Source organism: Podarcis gaigeae (genome assembly GCF_964106915.1).
Source record: "Podarcis gaigeae genome assembly, chromosome: 8".
Lineage (NCBI taxonomy): Eukaryota > Metazoa > Chordata > Lepidosauria > Squamata > Lacertidae > Podarcis > Podarcis gaigeae.
Window position 1 is genome coordinate 56,648,751 of NC_139684.1, and position 18,727 is coordinate 56,667,477.

At 42.9% G+C, this 18,727-nt stretch overlaps 1 long non-coding RNA gene across 2 annotated transcripts in view; it reads left to right on the forward strand.

The window, feature by feature from the left end:
* The first annotated feature begins 346 nt into the window (after window positions 1–346).
* The window catches only part of LOC310850293, a 58,746-nt gene continuing 40,365 nt past the window's right edge, over window positions 347–18,727 (forward strand). For both annotated transcript variants that reach the window (XR_014567281.1, XR_014567282.1), the window contains exons 1-2: window positions 347–434; window positions 478–623. This is a non-coding gene — a long non-coding RNA (uncharacterized lncRNA). The remainder of the gene's footprint in view (window positions 435–477; window positions 624–18,727) is intronic.

Genomic DNA, 18,727 nt, shown 5'->3' on the forward strand with positions numbered 1-18,727 from the left:
AGTGCAAGTAGCTAAATAGGTACCGCTCCGGCAGGAAGGTAAACGGTGTTTCCGTGTGCTGCTCTGGTTTACCAGAAGCGGCTTAGTCATGCTGGCCACATGACCCAGAAGCTGTACTGTACACCGGCTCCCTCGGCCAGTAAAGTGAGATGAGCGCCGCAACCCCAGAGTCATCCGCGACTGGACCTAACAGTCAGGGGTCCCTTTACCTTTAAGCTTTCTAGAAGAATCTTATCCATGGAGAAGGGAATTGCCATTAAACATAACTCTATAGGAAATGCTATTTTTATTCTTCTCCCAGCTGACTGAGGGAAAACATTGCTTCAAAAGCACTCAGTGATCTGAGGGCAGAAGGGGCACCAGCTTAGAAGAAGGGGGTTATGGGATACGTGGAAAGTATTCAAGTGGGTGAGCTGCACCACCACCCTGGAAAAGTGCCAGCGCTGGCCTTTACAAGAAGTCATCACATGGCTTGAGACTTTGATTTGGCGGCATGGATTTCATCACCTGCTTCTGCTCAGCTGAGTGCTAGGGCTTCAAAGGATTCTGTGGTTACTATAATGGATGCACGATTGAGCTTAAGGATGATGCACCAATATATTTGCATCTCTGAAAAGCAACAGGTAAATTTGACATTTTCTTATCCAGGTTTGAAGTGCCTCCCCTTCTCTGGCATCAGTTATAAAACAGGCTAATGGTATTTCTAAAATGCACGGCTTCAACTGCTGTTTCAGAGCATGGAGGTTTTTTAAAAATGGTTGCTGTTGCTGTTTTAAATGCACTGCATAATACGCCCAGTTGTAGAAGACGAAACTCTATTTTAGCAGATAAAAATCCCAGCTTTAAGATCTCCCCTCGCTACTGGTCTCGAGAGAGAAAATGTTCTTGGCGTTTTCAGATGATCCAGAGAAAGCTGTTCACTTCTCCATAGGCAACTGATAAATTACCGTACTGTGACACCTCCCCCGCTGTCCGAGCTAATGATCTCTCTCCAAACAGCCGATGTATTCTGGAGGGTTGGAGTCGAGCACTTCACGGCTGGTGCAGAGAAATAATCACAGTGAACTTCATCTCCAGAAAAGGGCCATGGGTCTATTTCATTTTTATTAGCGGCAAGATTAATAGGGCCTGGGGTGCTTTTGTTTTGCTTGGTTTTAGTGCTGAGAAATCTCCCAGCCCATCGTTTGTTTTCAAACCGTTCCTATAATCTGACATTAATAAACCTAATTTGGAAAGCTCCAAAAAGCAGTGCACTGGATTCCCCCCCACACACAAACAGGTTAAGAGCTTGTTAATAGCTTGCAAGATATTGCACTGGGAAGTCTGCTGCAGAATATCTGATGGGAAGACTGTGGTGGGCCCAGATGTTTGGGAATTGGAGAGGACTCATGAGAAGCACAGACAGATGAACTAGTCTCCTCTGCAGCTGAATTCTGGCTGCCCCCTTCCCCGATGCTTTTGTGGAACTGTGTAGTATATAATGGGGGCAGGAAACTGCCTGGTGTGGCATGTTCTTAAAGAATGCTTCCTCTGGTTCTACAAATCTCCCTGGCTTCTCTTATTCCCAAAGACCTGGCCTCTCTTTGCCTTTCACAATAAAAACCAGACAGTGTGTCATCATCGTCCTCCACACACCCCTGCCTTCTTTGCCCTCCTTGTTGCTCTGTTGTTAAAATGCTCCTTCATTCATTACTGTTAATAAAATCAGTGCTATTTTTTTAAGGAGAGGCACACTTGTGTTTTGAAAACCAGGCAGTATGTATCTCATGCATTTCCTTGCCATTTTATATTCCCTGGGTATTTTATTACGGAGGGATATTTGCATGAAAATAGCATTTTTCTTTCACAAGGATTCATCTGCTCCTGTTTTCTGCAGTCCCTCAGGATTTTACAGTGGATGAGCATTGTGTATTCCTGATGCTGTCACATACACACACAAAAACACCCAATTATTTAAATTATTGTAACTTGTGTGGGTTTATTTTTTCCTTCATGAATTTGCTGTTCCGTCAGAGCTGCACTGAGCTGAAATAGACAGTCCCAGGCAAGGCAGTCGGATTAAATTGACAGCAAAAAAAAAAAGATCCAAAAGATCTGGACGGGACATTTCTCTCTTGCAGGGCACCATATGGAAGAAAATGGGGTCAGGGAGTCAAGTCATGCACATTTCCACTCAAGAGAGCTGGTTCGTTTTGGTGGATCCATTCTAGGCTTAAGGCTGACAGCACAGAGTGACCTCAGACCTGCCATACTGGGCCACACCAAGGATCCTCTCTCCAGCCGATCTCTCCAGGTTGGCCACCAACCTAGATGACTTTAAAAGAGGATTAGACAAATTCATAGATGAGAGGGCTATTGATGGCTCTTAGTCATGATGGCTTGACTCTGCCTCCACAGTTGGATGCAGCAATGCTTTTGAATACCAGTTGCTGGAAATCACAGGAGGGGAGAGGGCTCTTGTTCTCAAATCCTGCTTGCAGGTTTCCTACAGGCATCAGGCTGGCCACTGTGTGAACACAATGTTGAACTAGATGGGTCACTGGCCTGATCCAACAGGCTCTTCTTATGTTGAGTCGAGGCAGAATCAAGATTGGAGTGTGCATGATTTTTTAAGAGAAGGTGCACAGAATTTTCTGTATGATTCTGCCTGAGGCTTTCATACATCCATACTCATATTTCCCAATCACCTCATGAACATAGCCCCCTCCTTTGCTTACTTGGCCCCCTCCTTGCTATTCCCCTTAGCGGTGTTGGTCTTGTTAAACTGCTCTGCTCTGTTCCTGTTTGTGTTATAGTGTATCAGTTTCTTGTCACAAGTGGTCTGTATCAATATCCATATAGAAAATGTGCTTAAAGTACATTATTGACCATGGACTTCCACCCTCCCTTGCTAACTTAATTGCAACAAGTGTACCCACTTAACACTACGTATTGTACACTTAAAAAAAGAGACTCCCGCCATTTATGCAAGTTTTTAAATCATTTGCAAAACAAGTTCCTTTCCTCATTCTGCTTTGCTCACTCCAAAAGCAATTTAGTTCTTGAACCATCTAGCTTTTGCCATGCCTGTTCATTAGCTATATTCACTTAGCTGCTTGAGCAGCTGTGCTGTTTAATGGAGTTGGGTATAAAAATAAAATACAATAAAATGAGATTAATGGAACTGGAAATGAAATATAATGAAATGAGATCTGCATGCAAACAGTTTTGGCACAGTATATTGTCCCCCTAGCAGAGACTGGTGCATGTCCATTGCTGTAGAAAAACATGGTGGACCCTGAGGCCTTGTCTTCTGAAGTTAGCAATCCCACACATGTGCTCTGCTACCCTCTAGTGGTGTGAGTTTCTCCATCTCTATGTGTTTCCGATTGAAACACATGAAGTTGTCAATCTAGGCTTGCATTATCTGCTTGGATAGGTGTTGGCTTTCTAAGGTGGAGCACTTGCCATTTGAGAGCTTTGAACTGGAGAAGTCAAGCAACAAACCTGGGCTCCTTCTGCAAGCTTCGCTTAGGCTCTGCCACTGAGCAGTGACAGCTCTCACACCTCTTCTGTTTCCTTGCTAGATGCAAATAGTTTCCTAGTGTCTTGTACAAATCAAATTGATAAGAATGAGCTCAGGGAAAGTGTTTTAAAAATTGCATTTATACCCCACCCTCTACCTCCAGGGAGTTCAGGGTGGTATGCATTTTATCCTCACAATAACCTTTGAGCAGGGCCAGATTTAGGTCTGATGGGGCCCTAAGCTTCTGAAGGTAATGGGGCCCTTTATATGCCCAGCTGTCCTTTGTCAACAACAAATTGCCACTGTTTTTTGTGTTGAATATATGCTATATGGTAATTTATGGACCTAAAAGGTATCTAAAGCCATCTGCACATAACAAAAGCCTAGCAGACAGGGCCCATTATTTGCATCATAGGAGCCTACACAACACAAAACACTGTTGCTGTATGTAGGTTTTATTTTATTTGTTTTTTATCTTATATTTTGGAAATGTACATCCAGGGTTCTTTCCATTAAATTGGGAGGGGGGCTCCAAGAGAGTGGGGCCCTAAGCTATAGCTTGTTTAGCTTATACGTAAATTTGGCACTGTGAGGTAAGTTAGTAGTAGAGGCTGTGACTGGTGCAGGGTCACTCGAGTGAGTTTCAGTGGGGATTTAAACCCTGGTCTCTCAGATCCCAGTATGACACTCTTAACAGTGCTTTTTTCCCCAGGGGGTACTCAGGGGTATGCAGTACAGGCATTTTTTGTGGTTAAAAAGTGTGGCAATTATTGTAACAACTTCATGGTGAGTACTGGCACCTATTTCTCTAGGGGGGAAAGCACTGCTCACCACTATTCCACACCTGTTTCTAAGCAAAGCTGTTCACAACCCTTTCTCAGAAGGAGAGAGGGGGGAAAGGGGAAGAAATAACCTCCTGAAGCATGCAGATTCCTCTCTTGCCTATGTCTTTCTCTGATGCCATTTGAGTAAGAGCAGAGCATGAGCTCTCTGACTTCCACACTAGCCTGCCTTCTCTCCATTTTCTCTGGGGGCTCTGTAGTAAAATCAGGAGGAGGCATGACCTTTGCGAAAGGGCAGTTCCTGCGTCAGCAGCGTCTTCCACTGTTTCATGTCATGAATCCCAGAAGGCAAGGGGTGTGGATTCCCAGGCCCTCGACCTTTTCTCAAACCTGCTGGCGCTGCTCAGCCTGCAAATTGCTGTGCTCACCTTGCAAACAGGAGGGGATTTCTAGGCAGATCTCCTTCAAAGAGGATTGCATGAGCTGGTGCCCCATAATTAGACCCGCTTGGATTGGAGGACTGCTGTTGGAATCTTTCTGTCCAAGAAGGCAGCTGTCACCCAGCCTTTGCTTTGGCAGGAACTCGGTCCTGCTGGTTTTGCATCCTTGTTTCCCCCTTGGCATCTCAAAAAATACCTAAAGACCCTGTTCCCTCCACCATAAGACACAAACCTGGTACTTTGACAGGTCTTAGTGCTGCAGTGAGGGGTGGAGGAGGAATTCAGTTTTGTTTGCCTTTTAATGAGATATGACCCAAGTCACACTTTTCCACCCAATACAGAAACCAAAATATGATTCTTCTAAGAAATGTGCAATTCTCTGAATTTTGCAATTCAGTACTTCAACCAACCAATGTATTTTTAAAATTGCATATATTTGGGGAAAGTGTGCATTGGAATGTATCCATTGGTCAAAATAACATACAAAAACGCATTCTGTTTGGGGAAAGTGCACACAAAAATGTGTATATTAGTCAAAACTGCATACAGTAGGTATATCAGGGGAAATTTGCATCAAAATGCTAATGAATTTTCATGAGGTTTTTTTTGAAAAAAATAGATAATTGATGTGGAAATGTGAAGAACTGGATTTAAGATGGTAAAAATGAGAAACTGAGAGAAACTCAGACTGGCACATTCATCCATCTCCCACTGTAACTCTACCTTTCAATTCCATTTCCCTCTGCATTGCAGAATCATAGGATTGTAGGGAAGGGACCCAAAGGGTCATTTATTCCAGTTCCCTGTAATGCAGCAGAGAACAAGCTTCATCTTCGATGGGACAGCCCTTCAGATACTTGAAGATGACTAACCATACCCAGCTCCCTCAACTGCTCCTCATAAGGCTTGTTTTCCAGACCCTTATCATCTTAGTCAATCTTTACTGCACACATTCCAGCCTGCCAATATTCTTATTAAACTGTGGTGCCCAGAACTGGACATGGGATTCCAGGTGGAGTCTGACCAAGGCAGAATAGAGTGACACTATTACTTCCCTTGATCTGGACACTATACTTCTGAGGATGTAACCTAGAATTGCATGAGCTCATGTGGTTGGGGTGTGGGGAGAAGTAGTGGCTGGTGGGGCAGTGCAGGGAGTGTGGTGTTGCTCACCTGGCCTCCCAACACTGCACGGTGGGGAGATCCGTATGGCATGGGCACAGTGATAGGAGCATCAGAGATTTCCACTGCCTACTGCCTCCCCCTCTCGGTAATGGGCAGAAATTCATGGTATTGGGAAGTCAGCTAAGCAACAACACCATTCCCATGCCATCCCACCAGCCACTTACTTGAAAGGAAGTCCCAGTGAGATTGACAGCTCTGGGTTGCTCCAGGTGGGCTGAACTGACCCAGGGCAATCCAGGGCTACTCCAGGGCTAATCTAATTCGGCCCAGGTCCTGAATTGGCCCAATTTGGTCTGGGAATGGCCCAAATCTGGGACACAGCCCTAGCATCAATAATGTGATGGCCTGGGATTCCGATTCAGAGGCTGAACCAGAGGAATCCCAGCCTGCACAGGAGTCCCCGCCTCCAGGGCCGGCTGAACTGGGGCAAGGCCTAGATTCTGAGGAGCCTGCACCTGTGTCAGATCCTCAGGAGCAGGAACCAGGTGAAACCATTCTGGCCCCAGAGGTGCTTGAGGACTCAGTGTCTACAGGTGAGCCTCTCCTGGGGCCCAGTAACCCTTTGGCCTCTCCTGAACTGCAGAGGCTTAGGGCAGAGAGGCGAAGGGAACTGGTTGCTCCCAGGAGGAGTGCTCGCCTTAAGGCCAGGAGAGGCGGGGCTCCTGGGGGCCGGGACCGCCCCTGGCCTTAGAGAAGATAAAGGTCAGTCAGCCCGGTCCCAGGTTGCGGGAGCAATGTCGTTGTGGAGTACCTGCTCTTACCCGGACCTAGACCTGAACTTCCAGTGTTCCTGTTCCTTGCCCGGCTTCCTGCTTCTGACCTTCCAGCGTTCCTGTTCCCACCCGGCTTCCTGCTTCGGACCTTCCAGCGTTCCTGTTCCCCGCCCGGCTTTCTGCTCCTGATCTTTGAGTGTTCCTGACCCCGCCCGGCTCCCTGTTTCGGACCTCGCCTCTCATCTTGTGAACTTCTACCAGGCTAGTGCCTCAGGACTGAACTTTGGCTACGGTAACAGTACCTTCCCCCCCGGGACCAGCACAAATAATAATAATAATAATAATTTATTATTTATACCCCGCCCATCTGGCTGGGTTTCCCCAGCCACTCTGGGCGGCTTCCAACAAAATATTAAAATACAATAGTCTGTTAAACATTAAAAGCTTCCCTAAACAGGGCTGCCTTCAGATGTCTTCTAAAAGTCTGGTAGTTGTTTTTCTCTTTGAGATCTGGTGGGAGGGTATTCCACAGGGCAGGTGCCACTACCAAGAGGGCCCTCTGCCTGGTTCCCTGTAACTTGACTTCTCACAGTGAGGGAACCACCAGAAGGCCCTCGGCACTGGACCTCAGTGTCCGGGCAGAACGATGGGGGTGGAGACGCTCCTTCATACCCTGGAAAAAACAAAACTCACATAAACACATAGGTTGTGTGGCTGCGTTTTTTTTATTTCCATGGTGTAAAGTAAGTGGAGTCTCTCTAAAGAGAGAGAAAGTTGAATCTGGCATTACAAAGTCCACATCAACGCATTGCTGGAACCAATTCTCTTTCCTTGGAGGCTGTGAATGGCCATCAATCACTCGGTCCCCCTTTCTGAAGGAAGAAGGAAATGGGTTCTGGGAACCTTCTTGAGGAGTGACAGAAAGACAGAGCGAGGCAGAGCCTTTGGGTGGATGCTCTGTTGCCTGCCCCATTGCTTGACAGAAACGGCTTCAGAGCCAAACAGCTGCAGTCCCAGGGAACCTGTCAGCATCAAGCCAGGTGCCAGCGGTAGGTTTATTAAAAAGCCATGAGAGAATAATTAGATTAAAATGCAACAAGTCAAAGATGACGAATGGAGCATGTGCAAAAGCTTCCCAGGGTGTTAACTGTTTTTGTGTGTGTGTGTTCTTGATGATGCTAGAAGCAAACACCACCTGCTTTGGACTCTGAGTAGACTTGCCTGGGAATTACTTGATTGACAAATACACTTAAAACATGGTCAGAATGTTGACTGCGAAATGCCCCTTGGCATCTGAATAAAAAGACAAAGTGTAAGACGTAGGAAAAATGTTGGGATGCACAACATCAGCCCAGGGTTTAATACAGCTTGTGACTGTATTTTGAAGCCTTTCTGCTTCCTGGGTGTTGCCTTCAAGCAACATTAGAAGGGTCTCCCTGAATGAAGAGTTACATCCAGCAGAATACATAAGTAAGCAAATCCTCAGAGACCTTGATAACATTAAAGCACCTTTAGGAGAGGGACCTGGGTGAGCTCAATGGTTATATTTGTTGGATTCAGATTTGGGATAAGCATCCTTTCTGATCATCCTTGGTGAAAGATGAAATGCACTCATATTAAGACATAGATGGTATTTATATCCCTCTCTGCTTAGGTAAAGTTATCAAAAGTGTCTTGTCACAATGATGGAGAAATTGTGGCAACTTGGGGTCTTTTGTTCATATGTGGCGGTCCTGCCCATGAGTACACCCCTTTAAGGTTAATGCTTGAACTGACCATGGCTCAGACAATTGATATAAACCATGAGATTGGTCTTTTTCCATCTACTCTATAAATATCCAATATATTTTGGCTCCTGGGCAAACCACATGTCTCCCTCCTCACCATGGAAGAAGGGGTAAGTGAAGATCTACATCAGAAACAAGGGGGCATGATAAAGATCTACATTGGGATCTGCTACCCCTGTGGATTCTGCCACCTGAGGCAGTCACCTACCCTTGCCTCATGGGTGGGCTGACCCTGCCAGGACCTCACCAATCTTCAGATATCTAAAGGACTGTCACATGAAAGAAGGAGCAAGCATATTTCTCTGCTGCTCCAGAAGATACGACCTGAACCAATGGATTCAACTGACAAGAAAAGAAATTCTGACTAAACATTTGGAAAAACTTACTGGTGGTAAGAGCTGCTCAGCTATAGAACTGAGTACCTTAGAAGGTGATGGACCAGGAGATCTCTTCACTGGAGAATTTTAAGCAGAGGTTGGATAGCCACCTGTCAGGGATTCTTTAGCTGTGATTCCTGCATTTCAGGGGGTTAAACTAAATTACCTTTTGGGGACCCTACCTAATGCTACAATTCCATGATTTTTTGAAGGACTTCATAACTTACCTGATGATGGCAGCAAGGCTTACAGTTGTTCAACACTGGAGAGGGTGCCCACTACATCCAGATTGCAATTCATAATTTTAATTCCTGTGCCTCATTACTGATCAAAGTAGCAGAGTTCATTCCATTGCTGTTTTTAACCATTGTGGTCTCTGTAATAACAATTTGTTTCTTGTTCATTTTCATCAGTTGGTTGGTTTCTCTGGCCTCTTTTGCACAATGCCTCCTGCTCCAATAATTCTGAACCTGCCTACCAAGCTAACCATGATTCTAGTTTAGAAATTGTTTCATAAGAGCTCTAAGTCTCCCACCAAGTGGCAGAGCAAATGCTTTGCACAGGGAAGGTTCTGGGTCTAGTCCAGTGTATCTCCAGGAAGCAGAACGAGAACAGAGAGCTTGAACTAGGTCACTTTTGGGGTCCCTTTCAACTCTACAATTCTATTATTCTATTTTAAAAAAGCTCTTCCTGCTTCCTGAAAGGCTGAAGAACCATGGCAAGCCACAGCTGGTCACTTCCTCTCCAATCACAGAAGCTTTTCCTTTGTGGCCTCATTCAAAAGATCATCACAGCCTCCTGAAAGACGTCTCCATGATTTTCCCCACACTTAGGTGGGAAGAAGCACATGGCAAAAAAAATAATGATTACATGGTTATAAGAAGAATATGCTTGATGTTTGGGTGTCAAATGAAATGTAATTTTGAATGATGTTTTTGCCCTTTGAATGATACATCATCCTTCAGAAATGCCACGATCTGCCCCGTTATTAATGCAGTTTAGAATGAGTGGAATTGAAATGATAATGAGTTTCTAAATTAATATTGCAACTTCCCATTTCAGTATTTGATGAGCTGTATCAAAACTTCATTAAATCACTCTCTGTTTTGCCAGCTCTGGTTTATAATCAGGGCTGAGAGCATTGAGTCTTGCTCCGGGAAACCAGTTTGGTCTGCAAGCTGAGTTCTGGTGGGCTTGTATGCATGATGGGCTGTGGTAATGGCACAAATAAGGGAGTTAATGATGTGTTTTTCAAAATGTGACAATAACACTTTTGATTGTTAAGTAAATATTGCATGCAAAATTACAAGGCTAACAAGATGCGACTTTTGCTTTCTGGCTTAGCATCGCATCACAGAAATTCTCCTTCTGAACACCTCAGCAGTTGGGAAAGGTATTGGGTTTTACACTAACCTTTGCCGCTGCTTTCACAGAGGCTGAATGGCATCTCAGATACAGATACAAAGCCTACTCTTCATTATTTTGCTTAGGGTTCCCAGCACTCCCGGGCTAACTGGTAGCAAGGGGCTTTCTTTGAACCACTTTCCCGACCCTCTTTCCAGGCCATTAGAGCTGCTTAGCCACACTTCTTGGACAACTTCTGCTGCTACCTTCTTATTGTGCCTCTTCCACTTCAGGCTGATAAGCCATCCTGGGACACAGGGGTGCAGAAAGGACAACACAGGCAAGTGAAAATGATGGAGTCTGAAGTAGATAAGCTTCCTCATCTTCTGGTCCTGCTGTCAGATGTCTCCAGGGATACCAAAGCTCTGGAAGTGCTCCAGATGGAACTTACAGCTGTGAGGATTGTGGCAGGGTGGATTTTGTCGAGGCACATATATCTGTAACAGACGACTGGAGAAATGCAAATGCAACAATCCTCTGTGAATGGTAGGCTGACATTAGGACCTTACCAGAACTAACCTATTTATTCCAAACCCTTCCAATATGGATCCCCCTGACCCAGTGCCAGAAGTGGCAGAAAAAACTACACTCATTTATTTTCTCACACAAAAAGCCAAAAATAAGCCCCAAATACCTGCACCTCCCCTCCTCAGAAGAAGAATGGGGAATCCCCAACATAGAATCATATCACATCACCAACCAGGTATGCCACATAGTCCTGTATATTCTGGAAGAAGAGATGAAACACTGGGTCTACTTGGAGAGACACCATTGAAAACATCCCCACAACAGCATACCCATTTCGCCAAAACAAACAAAAGAAAATTCCCACAACCCTGAACAGGTTCACACAGTCCATGCTTAAAGCATGAAAGGGGAAAGTAGGCAAACTATCCCCACCCCCACTAAGCCCCCAGCATGTCACCCACTATTCCTTTTTTTAAAAAGATATTTATTAAGGTTTTCAATATTAATACAGTAAAAATCAAAAAGAAAAAAGAAAAAATAACAAAAATACAAAAATAAAAATAATTAAAAACACACAAAGTTTTCATAACTTATTTTCCATTAACTTATTTCCCAGACCTCCTCATACCTCCCTTTTTTGTATTCCAATTCAGATTGTTAGTTCAGCAAATCCTTATCAATAAATTTTAACCTGCTTCTAAACCTTTTTTTTCCATATTCTCTTGAAACATTACAGCTGGAAACCGCTTAATTTCTATCCGACATCGTTCTAGCATTCATTAATTTACAATATTTCTGTAAATAGTCTTTGAATTTCTTCCAGTCTTCTTCCGCCAACTCTTCTCCCTGGTCTCGGATTCTGACGGTCATTTCTGCCAGTCCCATATAGTCCATCACCTTCATCTGCCATTCTTCCAGAGTGGGTAGATCCTGTGTCTTCCAGTACTTTGCAATGAGTATTCTTGCTGCTGTTGTTGCATACATAAAGAAAGTTCTATCCTTCTTTGACACCAATTGGCCGACCATGCCCAGGAGAAAGGCCTCTGCTTTCTTCAGGAAGGTATATTTAAATACCTTTTTCATTTCATTATATATCATTTCCCAGAAAGCCTTAATCCTTGGGCACGTCCACCAAAGGTGAAAGAATGTGCCTTCCTTTTCTTTACATTTCCAACATTTATTATTGGGCAAATGATAAATTTTTGCAAGCTTGACTGGGGTCATGTACCACCTGTAAATCATTTTCATAATATTCTCTCTTAAGGCATTACATGCCGTAAACTTCATACCTGTGGTCCATTACTGTTCCCAGTCAGCAAACATAATGTTATGTCCAACATCTTGTGCCCATTTAATCATAGCAGATTTCACCATTTCATCCTGAGTGTTCCACTTCAACAGCAAGTTATACATCTTTGACAAAATCTTAGTTTTAGGTTCTAACAGCTCTGTTTCTAATTTTGATTTTACCTGTCACTCACTATTCCAACACGCAGCACAAAACCTCCAGATAAAAATCTGGCAAGCCAAAGGCCTACACTCTCTAAAAGACTTCTACAACAACAACAAACCCATTCCAACACAAGGAATACATGTCAAACTAGGGGACACCCAAATACCTTCGCTAACACACCATCAACCACATGCCTTCTTAAACAATCCAGCAGTAAAATCAGCAGCCGCTAGGCCCTTGAACACCTTCAAAAACCTTCTCCTGACAGCAGAGGGACATGGCAAACAGATGGTATCCACAATATACAAAATACTGCTCCAAAATCCCACAAACCTCCTTGACACAATCAAAGAACAATGGGAGCATGACATAGACTATGAAATTAACCCCACCCAATGGACTAGAAAGTGGTCTAAACCTCACATTAAGTCCATATCAGCCCAAAGAAGGGAACTCACTCCAAAACTCACCTACAGGTGGTACTTGACACCACGGAAATTGGCACTGATACGCCCAGGAACCTCACCAAGATGTTGGAGATGCTGCACCTCCACAGGCACATACCTCCACATGTGGTGGGAATGCCCTAAAATCCAATCCTACTAGAAATATGCAAAATAACTAATCCAATATTAGAACTCACCCCAAAACTGGCCCTACTGAACAGCTTTCAAGATCATAATGAGCATTCACATTATACAGAGCTTATAACCCACCTACTCTCAGCAGCCAGAAGCCTTGTAGCCAAACACTGGAGAGACCTGTCAGGAGTAAACATGGACTAATGGTATCAAATAGTATGGGACAAATAGAAGAGACTGCCTTCACCCCAGTATGGCTCCTCTTTATCACATACACAGCCCAACAAGACAATAAAAATCTACCAACAGCATACAAATCAATCTGGCTTACCTAACCCAACAGCCCTCCTTGCCTCACAAATGCAAACAAACCCCAATGCAGCCAGCCAAGACAACCAACACCCTGCCCCCAATACCTCTCACTACCAAGAAAATGTAATAAATGAATAGAAAGAGAACCTACCCAGCTGACGGATACATAAAACCCCACACATACACTATACAAGAGAATATAAACCCCACTATCGCACCCCTCTTCTTCCCCAGCCTTATACTGTACTCAACACTAATGTCTCTCAACAAATGTAACTGATTTGTAAGAAAGCCTGTACAACCTGAAAATAAGAGACAACACATGTACTTTTGTAAACCAAGAAAATATTTAATAAAAATAATTTGGGGAAACAAACAGTTGGGATAATCCACACATTAAAATTGGAGGCATACATGCTCCCCCACACCCCTCCCAAGCTTGGCATCAATTTAGTAACATAGATGAAAAGTTATAAAAGAGATCTTAAATGCCATTTACATCTCCTGACACAGAAGCCAGGATTAATTATACTAAAAGATAGATTTACATCCAGGCTGGGGACGCCTGCACATCCCTTGTGGGAATCAGTTCTCCAACCCAATTAAGCATATGGCTTCCTACTGACATTTAAATTTACCTTTTTGAAGTACAGGCCAGTTCCCTCTTGTCCTTTTCCACATGCAGAAAAGCCAATCTGCATACCCTTTCTAATAATATTTCACACATTTGAACACTTTTGCCAGGGCGTTTTTATGGGAGCTTTGTTTTGCTAGGCCAGAATGTATCTTGTTCATTTCTGCTTCTTCAGATAACTTGATGTTGAGATGAGGGAACCATGGTGTACATCGCCATTTTAAGTTTGGGAAATACTAAACTTCCAGCAAATGAATTATTGTCCTCCCATTTTACAAGTGGCAAAATGAGGCTGGGAGAAAGGCTTGTCCAAGGACATCCAGTTGAGCCCATGGCCAATCCTGATAAATATCATAATTATGCATGCTGCATATCCTTTGTTCAAAGGAGCCATTTGCTCAGAGATTTGGGCAGCCCTTTCCTATCAGCTGATATTCACACTCCTTCAAGGCCTCCTCTCTCCTTTTACATTCATGGCTTGTTTGGAAGAAAAACATCCAGGACCCCAAATTTGGATGTCAGGACACACTAGGCGCAGCATCATTGTTGTTGCTGCTGCTGCTGTTGCTGCTGCTGTTATACCCTGCTTTCATAGACGCACAGAACTGCAGAGTTGGAAGAAATCCCCAAGTTTTCATAGAAGCACAGAACTGCACAGCTGGAAGAGATCCCCATGGGTCATCTAGTGCAACTTCCTGCAATGCAGAAATCACAGCTAAAGAAGCCCTGGCAGATGGGTATCCAAGACCTCCAGTGGAGGAGAGTCCACCATCTTCTGAGGCAGTTTGTTCTATAATTGAACAGCTCTTACCATCAGGACGTTCTTCCCAGTGTTTAGCTGGAATCTCATTTCTTGTCATTGAATCCATTAGATCAGGTCCTCCCCTCTGGAGCAGCAGAAAACAAGCTTACTCCATTTCCCACATAACAGTCCTTTAGATACTGAAGATGGTTATCACTAAAGTTACCAGATTTTTTTTTCAATGAATCTGGGAACACTTTTCAACTTTCTACTAAATAGATGGATTTTGTCAAGGGACTGATTTGTAAATCCGGGGGCTGTCCTCGGGAAACGGGGACGTCTGGTAACCTTAGTTGTCACATCACATCTTCTCTTCTCTATGCTAAACATACCCATCTCCCTCAACCATTCCTCATATGGCTTGGTTTCCAGGCCCTTGATCATCTTGGTTGCCCTACTCTGCACACCTTCTAGCTTGTCTATATCCTTCTTAAACTGTGGTGCCCAGAACTGGATACTGGACTCCGGTTGGGGTCTGATCAAGGCAGAATAGAGTGATACTTTTACTTCCCTTTCTGAACACTATACTTCCATTAATGCAGCATAGAATTGCATTAGCTTTATTTGCTCTTGTTTCTGAGCAGGACAGCAAGTGTCACTGAGTAGCATTAAAGAAACTTTTAAGCATGCTGCTTGTTCAAATGAAATCATAGTCTTGTTTTTAGCTGTGGTTTGGTATGGTGTTCAAACTTGGCCAAAGAGAGCTTTAAAACAATGTTTGTGTGCTTCTGTTTCTAAATGTATTTACTGCCTTTGAAGAAAAAGGCTAAATATTCAAATAATAATAATAATAAAGTTTACTCACCTTTCTAAAGTCATTGGCACCATTTCTTCTGTGCAAATGCTTTTGCTCCCCCTTATGGCTGAGAAGGCCAAAAGTTTTCCATCTGGCTCAGAGCTTGTTCATATCCAGCCGATGCGGCAGGAACTTGTCAACAGCGATAAATCCTAACGTAACCTTAATGGCTAAGCAGTTTAAACTTGAAATTGCATAATTCGATGAAAAGGATCAAGCCAACTAACCTCATTTCCTCAGACCTACAATCGGGTCGAACACAGAAAATTAATTAGGAAGCAATTCCAATACTTGTAAAATAATTAACGGAGCCACCAAGTCGAGCAGGCCAGAACCCACATGCCTGGCGCAGCCTTTTTTGTTTGTTGTCAAGCCTGCCTATAATTAAGTTGTACAATGCCAAACTGGGATTATACCTAGCTCCTCTCCCCCTCCCTCAAATTAAGCAGCTCTTTCAAAGCCCAGAGATAGATACAGCTAATTCATTTAAATTCTCATTTCAAGAGAGACATTTCATTTCAAGTTTGGTGCCTAATTACTTGGCCTAAACCCAACTCCTCTGCCATTTTCAAATAAAGAGATGCTTTCAAACCTCTACAACCCTTTAATTTTCTTTTTCTTTAAATGCTAATAAAGACACAAACCATCAAGAAAGTCCCAGGTTGACTTTAAAACAAAAAACCAGTACCACTTTTGACAGCCTATCTCTATAGTTCAGTGGAGATTTATTTGCATACCCGTATAACGAAGGATCTGGATTTGTTCTGCAACCCTTCGTAATTCCCAACATCATCTTTTGTTGGAACATCATTGAGAAAAGTAATGACTTGGGTATAAGATGAATACTTTCCCTGATTTTTGGCAGTCCTGGGCTTTATCCTCCATGAATGGAACCCAGAGGGCATACACATAACCAAGGAAGCCACCTGAAGCAGAAAACCAATTTCAGCTTCTATTTCATTTTTTCCCCCCAAAAGATTTTTATTAAGGTTTCAACAGATTTTATCATAACAAACAAAACAAGACAACACAATAACAAACAATAAACAATATAAAACACAAAAATCAAACACAAATATATAAGTTCAACTCTTAATTTCATGTAACTTACTTTCCCAACTTCCTCACACCTCCCTTTTCTGTATTCCAATTTCCAATTTAGTTTCAGCAAATTCTTCCTCTATTTTGACTGATTTTAATATTGCTTAATTTCTTTTAAATTAACCATTACCGCTGCTATCCACTTATCTTCTAATCCCCCATCATTGATTAATTTTGCTGTATTTCTTTACTTGTTACTTATAAAACATCTTTGCACATTCCTTTCAACTTTGTCACTAATGCCGCATTATCTCTATATCCTGCATCACTTTAGCATTCTAATAATTTACAGTGTTTTTGCAGATAATCTTTAAATTTCTTCCAATCTTCTTCTGTTTGTTCTTCTCCCATGTCTCGGATTCTGCCAGTCATTTTTGCCAGTTCCATGTAGTCTATCAGTTCAGCTTCTATTTCAGCACAGTTTAGCGATGGAGAGGTATCAATTGTGTTCAGTCCAGCTGCCCAGGTAGCCCACCATGATGCCTTTGTAATGAGCAGGAATACTAATGCCAATGATGTTCTCCTTGGCACCTTCTTGGCGACTAACGCTCAATACCCAGCACCACTAGTGTCCCTAAGCCACCCCAGTAGATCTGCAGCGTTTCCTTGATCAATCACAGTATTACTTTTAAAAACATTCGGATTAACTAAATCAGATTGCACATGGTGAATATTGTATTTAGTTGTAATGCAACCAATTGCAAGTTCAAGAGCAGGATATGCAACATTTATGTGTCATCCAGAAATGAAAAATTACCCTAGAGGTTTCATCGCTTGATTAATTGATTGATGTACTAAAACTGATGTGATTGACTAAGACGGCTTTCATCATGTGACAGCCATAAGAACAGCAGAAGAGCCTGCTGGTGGGTCAAGCCAGTGGGCCAACGAGTTCAGCATCCTGTTCTCTCAGTGCCCAACCAGGTTCCTGTGTGAAACCTGCAAGCAGGATTTGAGCACCAGAGCTTTGAAAATCTGGCATTATCAATGAAATAATAGTTGGTGGATTGTTCTGGAGTGCCATTTTAAAGGAACAAGGACAACATACGTTTAGAGAAGATTGGGAAATGTTTATTGAATATATGGGGGGAATTGTGTACACTTGAAAATGTTGCCAGCATTAAGATAAATTTAACAGTGTAAATAAGTTTTGATGGATGTAATAATGGAATACTGAATGGTTTAGTTAATGTAAAATATGCAAGGATTTATGATATGGAAAATGAACCATGGAAAGTAAAGAAGGGAAGTCATTGATATTTTAAGGATGTTTAAATGAGTATTCTAAACTGTAAAACAGAAAATTTAATAAAAATTATAAATAAAAATAAATAAAGGAATTTGTTTACAATTAGTAGAAATGATTGCTTTGTTGAAATCCATAGGGCACTTCATAATTTCAGTAGCTGTGGGGGTTGAGCTTATCTTGTAAGGGGGCTGGAGGCCTTTAAAGTGTGCTGCTTTCTTCCTATTGAACTTTTCTTCAGTCTCTTGCACTCTCCTCAGCTGCCTGGGCTTCCTGAGCTGAACAAGCCCTAGCAGAGGACTCAATTTGGAACTCCCTGCATAATGATACGAGGCAGGCACCTCCACTGGTTGTTGTTGTTGTTGTTGTTGTTGTGCCTCCTGAAGACATTCTTGTGGGAATGTTCAGGGTGGCAGGAGAGGATATATTGTTTATTAATATCTTTTCTAACTTGCGCTAGCAAGTTCCTTTACTTTAGTTCCTTTACTTAGCAGAGTGCATTCCCCTTTACACAGCAGAAAACTAGTTGCAAACTCGCGTGAGTTTCTTAAGACAATACGTAATTCAGTCTGGCTTGTCCAGATTGAAATGTGTTCTAATATTTTCCTGGTAAGACCCCTTGAATCCCTCCTAAAAGAATAAAGACACCATAGTCTTATTCATAAGCAATAAAAAGAAAGTTTACTCATGACCAGGCAGGGCACAGTGTAACCCCTGAAGGCAGGCTTTAGGCTTAAAGTTACAAACATGTACAGACAGGTTTACCCCATAAGGGAGATGACCTGGGGGACTGCTCAGCTGGCAGCCAGCCGTTCAGTCCAGGAAGTTCACAGGACAAAAGGAAGATGGAAAAGAGGGAGAGTGGCAGCTTGCCTTGGCCTTTTACCAGGTCAGGAAAGGTCACACCCACCCACTAGTCACATGCAAGGAAGGATGCTCCAGGCCAGGAGGAACAGGAAGTTTTGACTGGCTGGACCAAACATTCCCTTGCATGTCCACTCTAGCAAAACAAGGAATGTTGTATTTGACTTCTCCCAGTGGATTACATACCACAATTCTTGTTTAGATAAGCCTACTCCAATGTTTAGAAAGTTTGTAGGCGTTTTCATTTGTTTTAGTCTGTTTTATTGCAGTTTAAATC